Source organism: Polypterus senegalus, chromosome 11 (genome assembly GCF_016835505.1).
Source record: "Polypterus senegalus isolate Bchr_013 chromosome 11, ASM1683550v1, whole genome shotgun sequence".
Lineage (NCBI taxonomy): Eukaryota > Metazoa > Chordata > Cladistia > Polypteriformes > Polypteridae > Polypterus > Polypterus senegalus.
The window spans coordinates 140,782,329-140,793,463 of NC_053164.1; positions in this window are offsets into that span (position 1 = coordinate 140,782,329).

Sequence of the window (11,135 nt, forward strand, 5' to 3'; positions counted from 1 at the left end):
CTTTTTTCTTTTTGCCGCAATCGAGAGCTGCAATAAATGAAAGGTTTTTTTTCTAAGATGAACTGTGTCTTCCGTTTCTATAGGAGGGTGACAATGAGTTAAATTCCAATGGATGTTTTTTACAATGTTGACGAGCAATAAGCAAAAGGCATCACTGAAAACTACAGGAAACAAAAAAGGCAAAAAAAAAAAAAAAAACAGTACGAGGAAAGTTCAAAGAAAAAAAAAATTAGTGTTTCTGTTTGGGGATCATTGTGCACAACCGAGCTGTGGCCACCAAACTAACTGCTCTGTGGATGATTCATTCAGGCATTTCAAGGTCTTTTGGGCAGTTTGTTATAATGAAGGTATCTGCTGAATGTACTTCGTAGTAACGAGACTTCTATAGACTTGTGTCATATGGGGAAGCTGTCGGGACCATAAAAATACTTCATTGTAATGAAAATGTCAGTATAAAGATATTCGTTGTAATGGAATTTTTAGCTGTATCTCTGCCAACCTTCACTCCGTCGTTGCCAAAGTGTTGGAAGTTATTAAGCATGTGATGAGTCAGTAAATCTAATTTTCATATGGGGTGGGGTGTACATACGTAAAACCTAACATTATTTTTCCAACATTAAAAGGTAATTTGCAGCAGTGTGTGGTTTTTATAACATAATCGGAGCAATTTGCTGTACTCCAATCAGCAACTAGCAAGAATGAAGCTGCTTTGTTAACTGTTAAGCAGTGACATACAATTAATATACAAGTCTTCTGTTTAAACAGTGCCGCATAGTACTTTTGAATGCAGGTGTCATCTTGTTGCCTCAGTGGGGACAAAGTTTGTCAACTGTGTTTTGTTGCTTAGCAGTGGTCAACACTACAAAGGGTTCACCCAATCAAAACCCCATCTTATATTAAAACAAACATCACCAACATCTGTTGTACATAGTTTACTTATGGCACGTGATGCTTCACATGAACTCCCACTCCCCATCACTGGATCATCAAGTTTGTGTATCTGCTTCATTGTGCACTAAGCTTTACAGGAGATTACTTGCCATCCAATCAACATCCTGCTCTGAAACAAGAAATCCATTTTGAATCTACAGATTTTTATCATATTCACACCAAGTAGATTTTCACTTTCGAATCCAAAAAAGTTTTATAAAAGTTACCCATAGTGTGGAATTTTCCACTTGTGTCATCATGTGTGTGCTCAAAAAGTTTTAAGATTTGATGTGCTTTGGATTTTGAAAGTTTACAATAGGGATACTTGGCCTGTCCGAAATTAAGGTTGAAAGAGCTGAGGTTCTTTGGATGTTATATTAGGATCCTTTTTGACTTTCAAGAATTTCTCACACTGTGCCCTTAAGTAATTTTGGAATGCTCTCCATTTAGGCCAATGTTGATACTTGCCATTAGTAAAATACCACGGGGATCTTAATATTTTCTTAATTTGTGCAAAAAATACAGTATATAGATTTTAACTTTTTTTTTTTTTTTGCAACCCCCTTCTAGACACACCAACATCAACAATCTTTCCAAGGGCTTGTCTTGCCTATAATGTGTTACAACTCAACAGAATTTTTAAGTGTAAAGTAGACCGTCATCTTTGTGTAATGTTAGTCCTTCAACATATTCTCTTAATGATTTGCTAATCATTTGTATAAGTTTTGGTGCACCTAATGGAAATCATTGTCAATTTAAGAGATCGCTGAAAGACAGATGTACCAACAATCTATCATTGAAAAAAATTTGGTTGTACTTTGTCAAATAAATAATTGTACAAAGTGAACTCTCTTGTTTTATATTTGTTAGATTTGGTCAGACTTACTTAAGTTTACATATGTTGAAATGCCCTAACCAGGATGGGGTCCTGTTCCCTCAATTTTTAAATCCAGTTAAGCAGGTAGATTGATCGATAAATTTATGTACTTAAACTTACTGCACTTTCTGTAAAGTTGGCCTATACTATCTTTCTGCAAGATTTACAAGACCTCTTTTATATTAGACATCTCTGACTGTTTCTCATTTTGCTTTCTCTGCCTTATTATTCTACTTTCACTTTTGTTTTCAATATCACTTGTCTTGACTTACATTTTACAGTAGCATGTGCCTCCTTTTCCCACTTCCTTCATACCCTAGGCTGTTTAAAAAAGGTTTCAAATCGTCATCTTGACACAGTGTTGTAACCTCTAGTATGTCTTGTTTCTGTTTTTCTCATTCCTTAAACTGAACTGATGTCTACTTTATATACAGTACAGTGGATATCAAAATTCTATTATGCTTTACTGAAATTTCTCCTTGTTTTGGTGGAAAAGGTACCATTCCATAAATGTTTTCACCTCTAATAAGAATGTGTAACCAACAATATTTAAGTGAAAAATTAATCCATCATTTTACTAAAGATAATTTTTAAAAAATATTTTTACAGTAATTCTTTGACTTAAATGAAGGTCATAATTGTGTTCAAACTTTACATTTTGGAATATAATGGTTATGTAATTTTTCTTTACCTGATGTACATTGATGTCCTTTTAATTACCCATAAATGAACTCTGCTTTTGCTGGGATCTCCATAAGGATTTATTGGTTACTTCTTAAAGCAAACGTAATTATAATCTACAGTGATGAGGGAATCTATTCCATTTTATTTTTGAAAGGCACGGATTAGGAGCTGTTTAATTAAAACTTTTGTACTTAAGCATTAGATACAACTGTATATCATGTAACACTTTGAAGATCTTAATGAAGTGCAGGAAATATGGCCACCCTCAAAGACTACCAGAAAATATCAAAACATGACCAATGCGGAAAAATTCATCAGGAAAGAACACAATGAGTTCAACTGAAACCTTACAGAAGCAATAGGGGCGTATGATAAACGCTTGACACTCCAGAAAAGTATTGGTAATATATAGGGAGTACCGTGGCAAAATGAATGAACGTCTTTGTGCATTTTACAAGAAAACATTTTCAGTCTCCCAAGCTATATGCAAACCTGTGGCATGGCATGAAAATGCCAAGGTAAAACTTGCTGATATTAATTCCAACAGATGTACAATATGTTCTATATCAAGTCAGATTAATATCAGAACTGTGTCCTGTGCCCAGTTTAGAGAGCTATGTGGGGGTAAAAAAACAACATATATACATTGAAAAATTGTTTTAATTATACTTTTGATTTTTGTTTATTTTTGGGTGCTAAATTATAAATGAAGACTATTTTCTTCTTGTAAGTTTTTCTCAAAATACATTTTTTTTTTTGCTGTCAATTGTACTTTATTATGTCTGTTTCCCAATTATAATAAAGTATCAATATTTTAATTTCTTGGAATTTAATTTTCTAATATTAAAATCTGTGTTTAAAGCAAAAAAGTTATTTTATTTGATGACAAGGTCAGAATATAGCTGAAAATTCTGTGCATCTTATTGTGTCCGCAAAGTTCCCATGTTTTCTCACTGAGTGGGACAGCAGAGCCAAGAATTTCCTTTGGGTACAGAATAATAATGGCCAGCTAGAAAAAAGCTACAGCTTGGTAAATTCATTTAAAGTGCTTCTTGCCACTGCTTAATATTGAGTTTGGTTTAATGAAGAAGTTTGTCAAAGCCCTGGCAAAAGATGGACCCTGTTTTATGTATTTATGCAAAACAGGTTTTGGGTTTGTCTGAGGTGAATTTGAAAGAGACCTTATATTAGAAAAATTATTTTTGGATGCAGTAAACACACAGCAAATGTTACCACCACTAGACCTTGTAGTTTCAATCTCAGATACTTTTAGAAGTTGTGGTTCCTGAAGTTGTGTGACTTTGTGTTCCACACATGTGACACTTTACGTTGACGCTTCATGTTGGATGACATCTGAGATTGTGGATACTTTCTCTTTTGAATATATCACTTTACTTTTTGACTACAAATAATTGTTTTATGATTTTTGGCTGGACATTAGTGTCATTTACCTTGGCTCAAGTTTGACTCGATGTTCTTTGTTTGGTCCCTTTGTAATGCCCAAATGGTCTGACATTTTGCTCTTTCTGGAGAATGTGATGCAAAAATAAGTAATCTGGCAGTGTACATGAAAAGACCTCACAACATTTTGGCACCTGTGTTAAACTTATCCATCCATCCATCCATCCTCTTCCGCTTATCCGAGGTCGGGTCGCGGGGGCAGCAGCTTAAGCAGAGAGGCCCAGACTTCCCTCTCCCCGGCCACTTCTTCCAGCTCTTCCGGGAGAATCCCAAGGCGTTCCCAGGCCAGCTGTAGTCCCTCCAGCGTGTCCTGGGTCTTCCCAGGTGGCCTCCTCCCGGTTGGACGTGCCCGGAACACCTCACCAGGGAGGCATCCAGGAAGCATCCTGATCAGATGCCCGAGCCACCTCATCTGACTCCTCTCGATGCGGAGGAGCAGCGGCTCTACTCTGAGCCCCTCCCGGATGACTGAGCTTCTCACCCTATCTTTAAGGGAAAGCCGAGACACCCTGCGGAGGAAACTCATTTCAGCCGCTTGTATTCGCGATCTCGTTCTTTCGGTCACTACCCATAGCTCATGACCATAGGTGAGGGTAGGAGCGTAGATCGACTGGTAAATTGAGAGCTTTGCCTTACGGCTCAGCTCCTTTTCACCACGACAGACCGATGCAGAGCCCGATCACTGCGGATGCCGCACCAATCCGCCTGTCGATCTCACGCTCCATTCTTCCCTCACTCGTGAACAAGACCCGGAGATACTTGAACTCCTCCACTTGGGGCAGGATCTCTCCCCCAACCCTGAGAGGGCACTCCACCCTATTCCGGCTGAGGACCATGCTCGGATTTGGAGGTGCTGATTCTCATCCCAGCCGCTTCACACTCAGCTGTAACCGATCCAGAGAGCTGAAGATCACGGCCTGATGAAGCAAACAGGACAACATCATCTGCAAAAGCAGTGACCCAATCCTGAGTCCACCAAACCGACCCCTTCAACACCCTGGCTGCGCCTAGAAATTCTGTCCATAAAAGTTATGAACAGAATCGGTGACAAAGGGCAGCCCTGGCGGAGTCCAACTCTCACTGGAAACGGGCTGACTTACTGCCGCAATGCGGACCAAGCTCTGACACCGGTTGTACAGAGACCGAACAGCTCTTATCAGGGGTCCGTACCCCATACTCCCGAGCACCCCCACAGGATTCCCGAGGGACACGGTCGAATGCCTTTTCCAAGTCCACAAAACACATGTAGACCGGTCGGGCAAACTCCCATGCACCCTCCAGGACTCTGCTAAGGGTGAAGAGCTGGTCCACTGTTCCGACCAGGACGAAAACCACACTGTTCCTCCTGAATCCGAGGTTCACTATCCGACGGACCCTCCTCTCCAGAACCCCGAATAGACTTTTCCAGGGAGGCTGAGGAGTGTGATCCCTCTATAGTTGGAACACACCCTCCGTCCCCTTTTAAAGAGGGGACCACCACCCCGGTCTGCCAATCCAGAGGCACTGTCCCGATGTCCATGCGATGTTGCAGAGACGTGTCAACCAAGACAGTCCTACAACATCCAGAGCCTTAAGGAACTCGGATCTCATCCACCCCGGGCCCTGCCACCAAGGAGTTTTTGACCACCTCGGTGACTTCAGTCCCAGAGATGGGAGAGCCCACCTCAGAGTCCCCAGGCTCTGCTTCCTCATTGGAAGGCATGTTAGTGGGATTGAGGAGGTCTTCGAAGTACTCCTCCCACCGACCCACAACGCCCGAAGTCAGGTCAGCAGCGCACCATCCCCACCATATACGGTGTTGACACTGCACTGCTTCCCTCCTGAGACGGTGGACCAGAATCTCCTCGGCCGTCCAAAGTCGCTCTCCATGGCCTCTCCAAACTCCTCCCATGCCCGAAGTTTTGCCTCAGCAACAACCGGCCGCGTTCCGCTTGGCCTGCCGGTACCTATCAGCTGCCTCCAGAGACCCACAGGACAAAAAAGTCCTATAGGACTCCTTCTTCAGCTTGACGGCATCCCTCACCGCCGTGTCCACCAACGGGTTCGGGATTGCCGCCACGACAGGCACCGACCACCTTGCGGCCACAGCTCCGTCAGCCGCCTCAACAATAGAGGCACGGAACATGGCCCATTCGACTCAATGTCCCCACCTCCCTCGGGGCGTGGTTGAAGTTCTGCCGGAGGTGGGAGTTGAAGCTACTTCTGACAGGGGACTCTGCCAGCCGCTCCCAGCAGACCCTCACAACACGCTTGGGCCTACCAGGTCTGACCGCATCTTCCCCACCATCGGCCAACTCACCACCAGGTGGTGATCAGTTGACAGCTCCGCCCCTCTCTTCACCCAAGTGTCCAAGACATATGGCCGCAAGTCCGACGACACGACCACAAAGTCGATCATCGACCTGAGGCCTAGGGTGTCCTGGTGCCAAGTGCACATATGAACACCCTTATGCTTGAACATGGTGTTCGTTATGGACAATCCGTGACAGCACAGAAGTCCAATAACAAAACACCGCCGGGTTCAGATCGGGGCCATTCCTCCCAATCACGCCCTTCCAGGTCTCACTGTCATTGCCCACGTGAGCATTGAAGTCTCCCAGCAAAACGAGGGAATCCCCAGAAGGTATGCCCTCTAGCAATCCCTCCAGAGACTCCAAAAAGGGTGGATACTCCAAACTGCTGTTCGGTGCATACGCACAAACAACAGTCAGGACCCTTCCCCACCCGGCGGAGGGAGGCCACCCTCTCGTCCACCGGGGTAAACCCCAATGCACAGGCTCCGAGTCGGGGCAATAAGTATGCCCACACCTGCTGGCGCCTCACCGGGGCAACTCCAGAGTGGTAGAGAGTCCAGCCCCTCTCAAGGAGATTGGTTCCAGAGTCCAAGCTGTGCGTCGAGGTGAGTCCGACTATATCTAGCCGAACCTCTCACCTGCGCACTAGCTCAGGCTCCTTCCCTTCAGAGAGGTGACATTCCACGCCCCAAGAGCCAGTTTCTGTAGCCGAGGATCAGACCGCCAAGGTCCCCGCCTTCGGCCACCACCCAACTCACACTGCACCCAACCTCCTTGGCCCCTCCCATAGGTGGTGAGCCCATGGGGAGGAGGACCCACGTTACCTCTTCGGCTGTGCCCGGCCGAGCCCCCTGGGTGCAGGCCCGCCACCAGGCGCTCGCCATCGAGCCCCACCTCCAGGCCTGGCTCCAGAGGGGGCCCGTGACCGCGTCCGGCAAGGGAAAACGCGTCCAAGTTTTATTCTTCATTGGAGGTTTGTTGAACCGCTCTTTGTCTCATCCCTCACCTAGGACCAGTTTGCCTTGGTGGCCCTACCAGGCATAAAGCCCCGGACAACATAGCTCCTAGGATCATTGGGACATGCAAACCCCTCCACCACGATAAGGTAACGGTTCAAGGAGGGGGTGTTAATCTTAATTAAAATTTTTTTTTTTTTTAAAACAATACCAAAATACTCCAAGATGGTCCAGAGTATCATCATAATTACATTTATAAATATAGGTTAACATTTTCCAGTCAAGTGATTATGGGAAGCCCACAGGGGGCCATTTTCCACCAATCACATTACGAAGTCTGTCCATTAATGATTTTTTTTAGTGTAAGGGAAGAAAAAAAATTCCATAAAAATAAAAAATCTTCGAAATGTACTTATCCAAAGCATTGTTGCAGGGAAAGTGGAGCCTATACCAGCAAGCAACAGGCACAAAACAGGAACAATCCCTGGACAGGATGCCAGTCCATCACGCACTCTTAAGTTAAATTAAGGTGCCAGAGTGGTTCTTCAGCGTAATGCAATAAATTAAATACTATTGGTCCCCAAAATAGCCATCCACATGAAGGTTCCAGAAAGAACCTTTATTCAAATGCATAACAATTTCCATACAGTAAATAACCATTACTAGATGGTGATAGATTTGTGAAATACCAATGGGTTGTGATTTTAAAAGGACTTTTGCTGCATACAATAACATAAGCTAAGTCCAGGCTTTCTTAATTTGTAAGCAGACAAAAAAGTGTAGATTTAAGTTTTTTTTCTACATATGAGGAAGTCTTTTTAAGAGTGCAAAGAACCAACTTCATAATCCGAGAAACCTTCCTAGAATGAAATGGTGCTTTATCAAGCAATGTTTCTATGAAGAATCATGCAACCCAGTAAAGAACGACAGTGTTATTAAAGAACCATTTTTGTAAGAGTTCAGGATAAATGTGCATTAGGAGCAAATTTAGCAATGCTAATCCAACAAACTTACATGTATTTGGACATTTTGGAGGAAAACAGAGAACCTATTGGTAAACCTATATTTACAATATGATGCCCCATCCAAAGTTGCCTTTTACTTCTCGATGTTACCAGGTTAGGTTCTGGCCCCTTTGTGACATTGTAATGGATACCTGCAGGTTCAGAAAATAAACAAATTTTAAAAATCCACAGTCATGTAAACCGGTTCTCTATTTACTGCCCAAAATAAATAAAGACCTAACTAACCTTCTATGACGTCATATAAGACCTGCAAATTGTTCACTAATATAACCTATTATCCAATTTATTGATTTTAATATAAACCACTTTGTCTGTCTATCAAAATCATATATTAAAGATACTACAGATTTTATGCCCAAGTTAAATTAGACCCCTTTGATACCCTAATTGTATGCTGGTCATGTTTGGTATTGAATCACTTTACACTGATATTCCCCAAAAGGCACCTGTAACTACAATCTATGAGACTCTTAACCAATGGTAAGTCTTTGTGTCTTCGTACCTTAATTTTATTGGTCAAATAACAAGTTTAGCTATGCAACAGTTTTTTTTTTAATTTGAAAATAAAATATAGCGTCAACATAAGGGAGTAGCAATGAGTGGAGCTTTTACTCACCCACATCTCAAACCTGTATGTCCGTCAAGTCGAGGAGTCTTTTATTTTTTCAGCTAGTAACTGGTTTAATTGTTAAATCTCTTTGTCCTTCCGATTCATTGACGATGTCTTCTTAATCTGGTTACGTATTTACTTATATTACCAATAAATGTGACAGTAACTTAAGATTTGCACTTGAATACAGCATTTTCACCACTAATATTTTAGACACTCCTGTGACCAAACTAGATATGCAATTATCTTTCTGATGGTACCATAAACCCTCTGACAGGAAAACACGTCTACAGGCTTCTACCTTTCAGCCTTGCTATTTGATTAACATCCTTTCAATTAGCCAGTTTTTTCTCCTGTGCAGGATATGTTTGGATACTAATGATTCTGCATCAAAATCAGAAGATTTACAGCAATGACTTGTCGACAAGGAATGTCAACAAATATATATAATATAGAAAATCAGCTTATAAAAGAGCCCTTAGTATACTGTACATAGAGATCTACTTTTATGGCCCTTACCTAAAAGACATTCTGACAGACTAATATTCTCACACCTGGTTAACAGATTTAACAGAATTTTAAAACCATGGCATATTTTGCAGTTACCGGGCTCTTGGGAACTCTCCACATCTGTACAGTAGTCAAAACATTAAATGTGGAATGTGACAGACAATCAAACACTATGCATGGATCAATCTTGGAAATGATCTGTGTTTAAACTGCAGTTGCTGCAGTAACATTTTCAAATGTAGCAGTTTATATGTAAGCAGGTATACATATAACACTGACACATTATTCCATGTGTAATATGAAAATGGTTATTTATATTTTATTTTGCCCATATTTTTATCTTGGTAAAAATTCAACTGTGTATATACAGCAGAATCTTGGAACACAAATGCGTGCTTACTCAACAAAGCACCCGGCCTTAATGCACATAGAAGCGCAACTGTGATATGCTAATATTGAGATCATTAAACCACACCCCCAAAGATGGAGATTACAATGATCTCCTATTAAGGTGGAATTCTGGATTTATAAAATTGTAAACAGTTACCCCAGCTGAACTTATTGAACTATTTGAATCTAGTTATTTTCTCTGAAAAGAGAAAAACATTGTCAAATTGACCCCATGGTACTGTCAATATAACTTTATGGTACCAGAGCAGTAGTTTGACAGGCAGGTGCCTTTTGTACAGAAGGTTTGGTCAGCATGACAATAACTCATAGGAATGACAATGTGTTTTCCAAGAGGCAGAATTCTGGGATTTATGGAAATAAGATTGAGGAATGCTGGGAGATATGCAAATGTAAAAGCAAAATACTAAAAGGTGTGTTAGATTATCTGAGCTTGAATGTACAGTACACATAGATAAAATAACTGGTTTGCACATGATTGGAAGAAGATGTGAAATATGGGCTTGGGAACTTTATAGTCAACATGCTTCTTATTCAGCTGAACGTAATTTCACTCACAAGTAACAAGACCAAGAAAAATGATCAGCTATCTGATTTTTTTCCTCATATAAAATATCTAGTAATGGGCATTTTGATTCACATGATTCATCCATTTAAAAAAAAAACACTTGTCTGGGGCCTTATATAAATTGCAAATTGATATTTTATTAATTTATTTATTATATACTAGCAAAATACCCGCGCTTTGCAGCAGCAAAGTACTGCCTTAAAATTTTTATCAAGAAGAAAATTAAACCTTTTTAAACTGAGGGAAAATATACCAATAATTATTTGTTAAGGATCTCTTTGTATACCACATTGTGAGTTCGGCCCTCCGGTTGTAATATGACCAAGCTGTGCGCTGAGCTTACTCTTAAGCATGCAACGTATAGTTGGCCATGTGAACAGTAATCTTGTTTCAAATCTCACAGCTTGGATTGCTGCTGTCATAATCGGTTTGAGTTTCATGGTTTGTTTCAATTACGACAGTATTTGCACGACTTGTGTTGAACAGACATTCGGCATCTGTCAAGCGTTGTAAGTATATAACCGGTTTCATTGATAACTTCACATCCAGCTTTTGAGAGTTTAAACATTCATAAACATCAAAGTGTCCACTACTGAAATCGTCACCTGTCAATCTAAGATGTTTAAGAGGCATTGGCGGTTGTCCAAAGGTGTAAAATATTTTGCCATTTCGGTACACTTGAAAGCGACAACCGAACAATTCAGCGGCAGCCATCAACTGACATGCGGATCCATAGGTGAAGGGCTTAAGCATTTCACTCTTCTAATGCTCCTGTGTAGTATAATTATCTCCTGTACCGTCATCAGTCCACA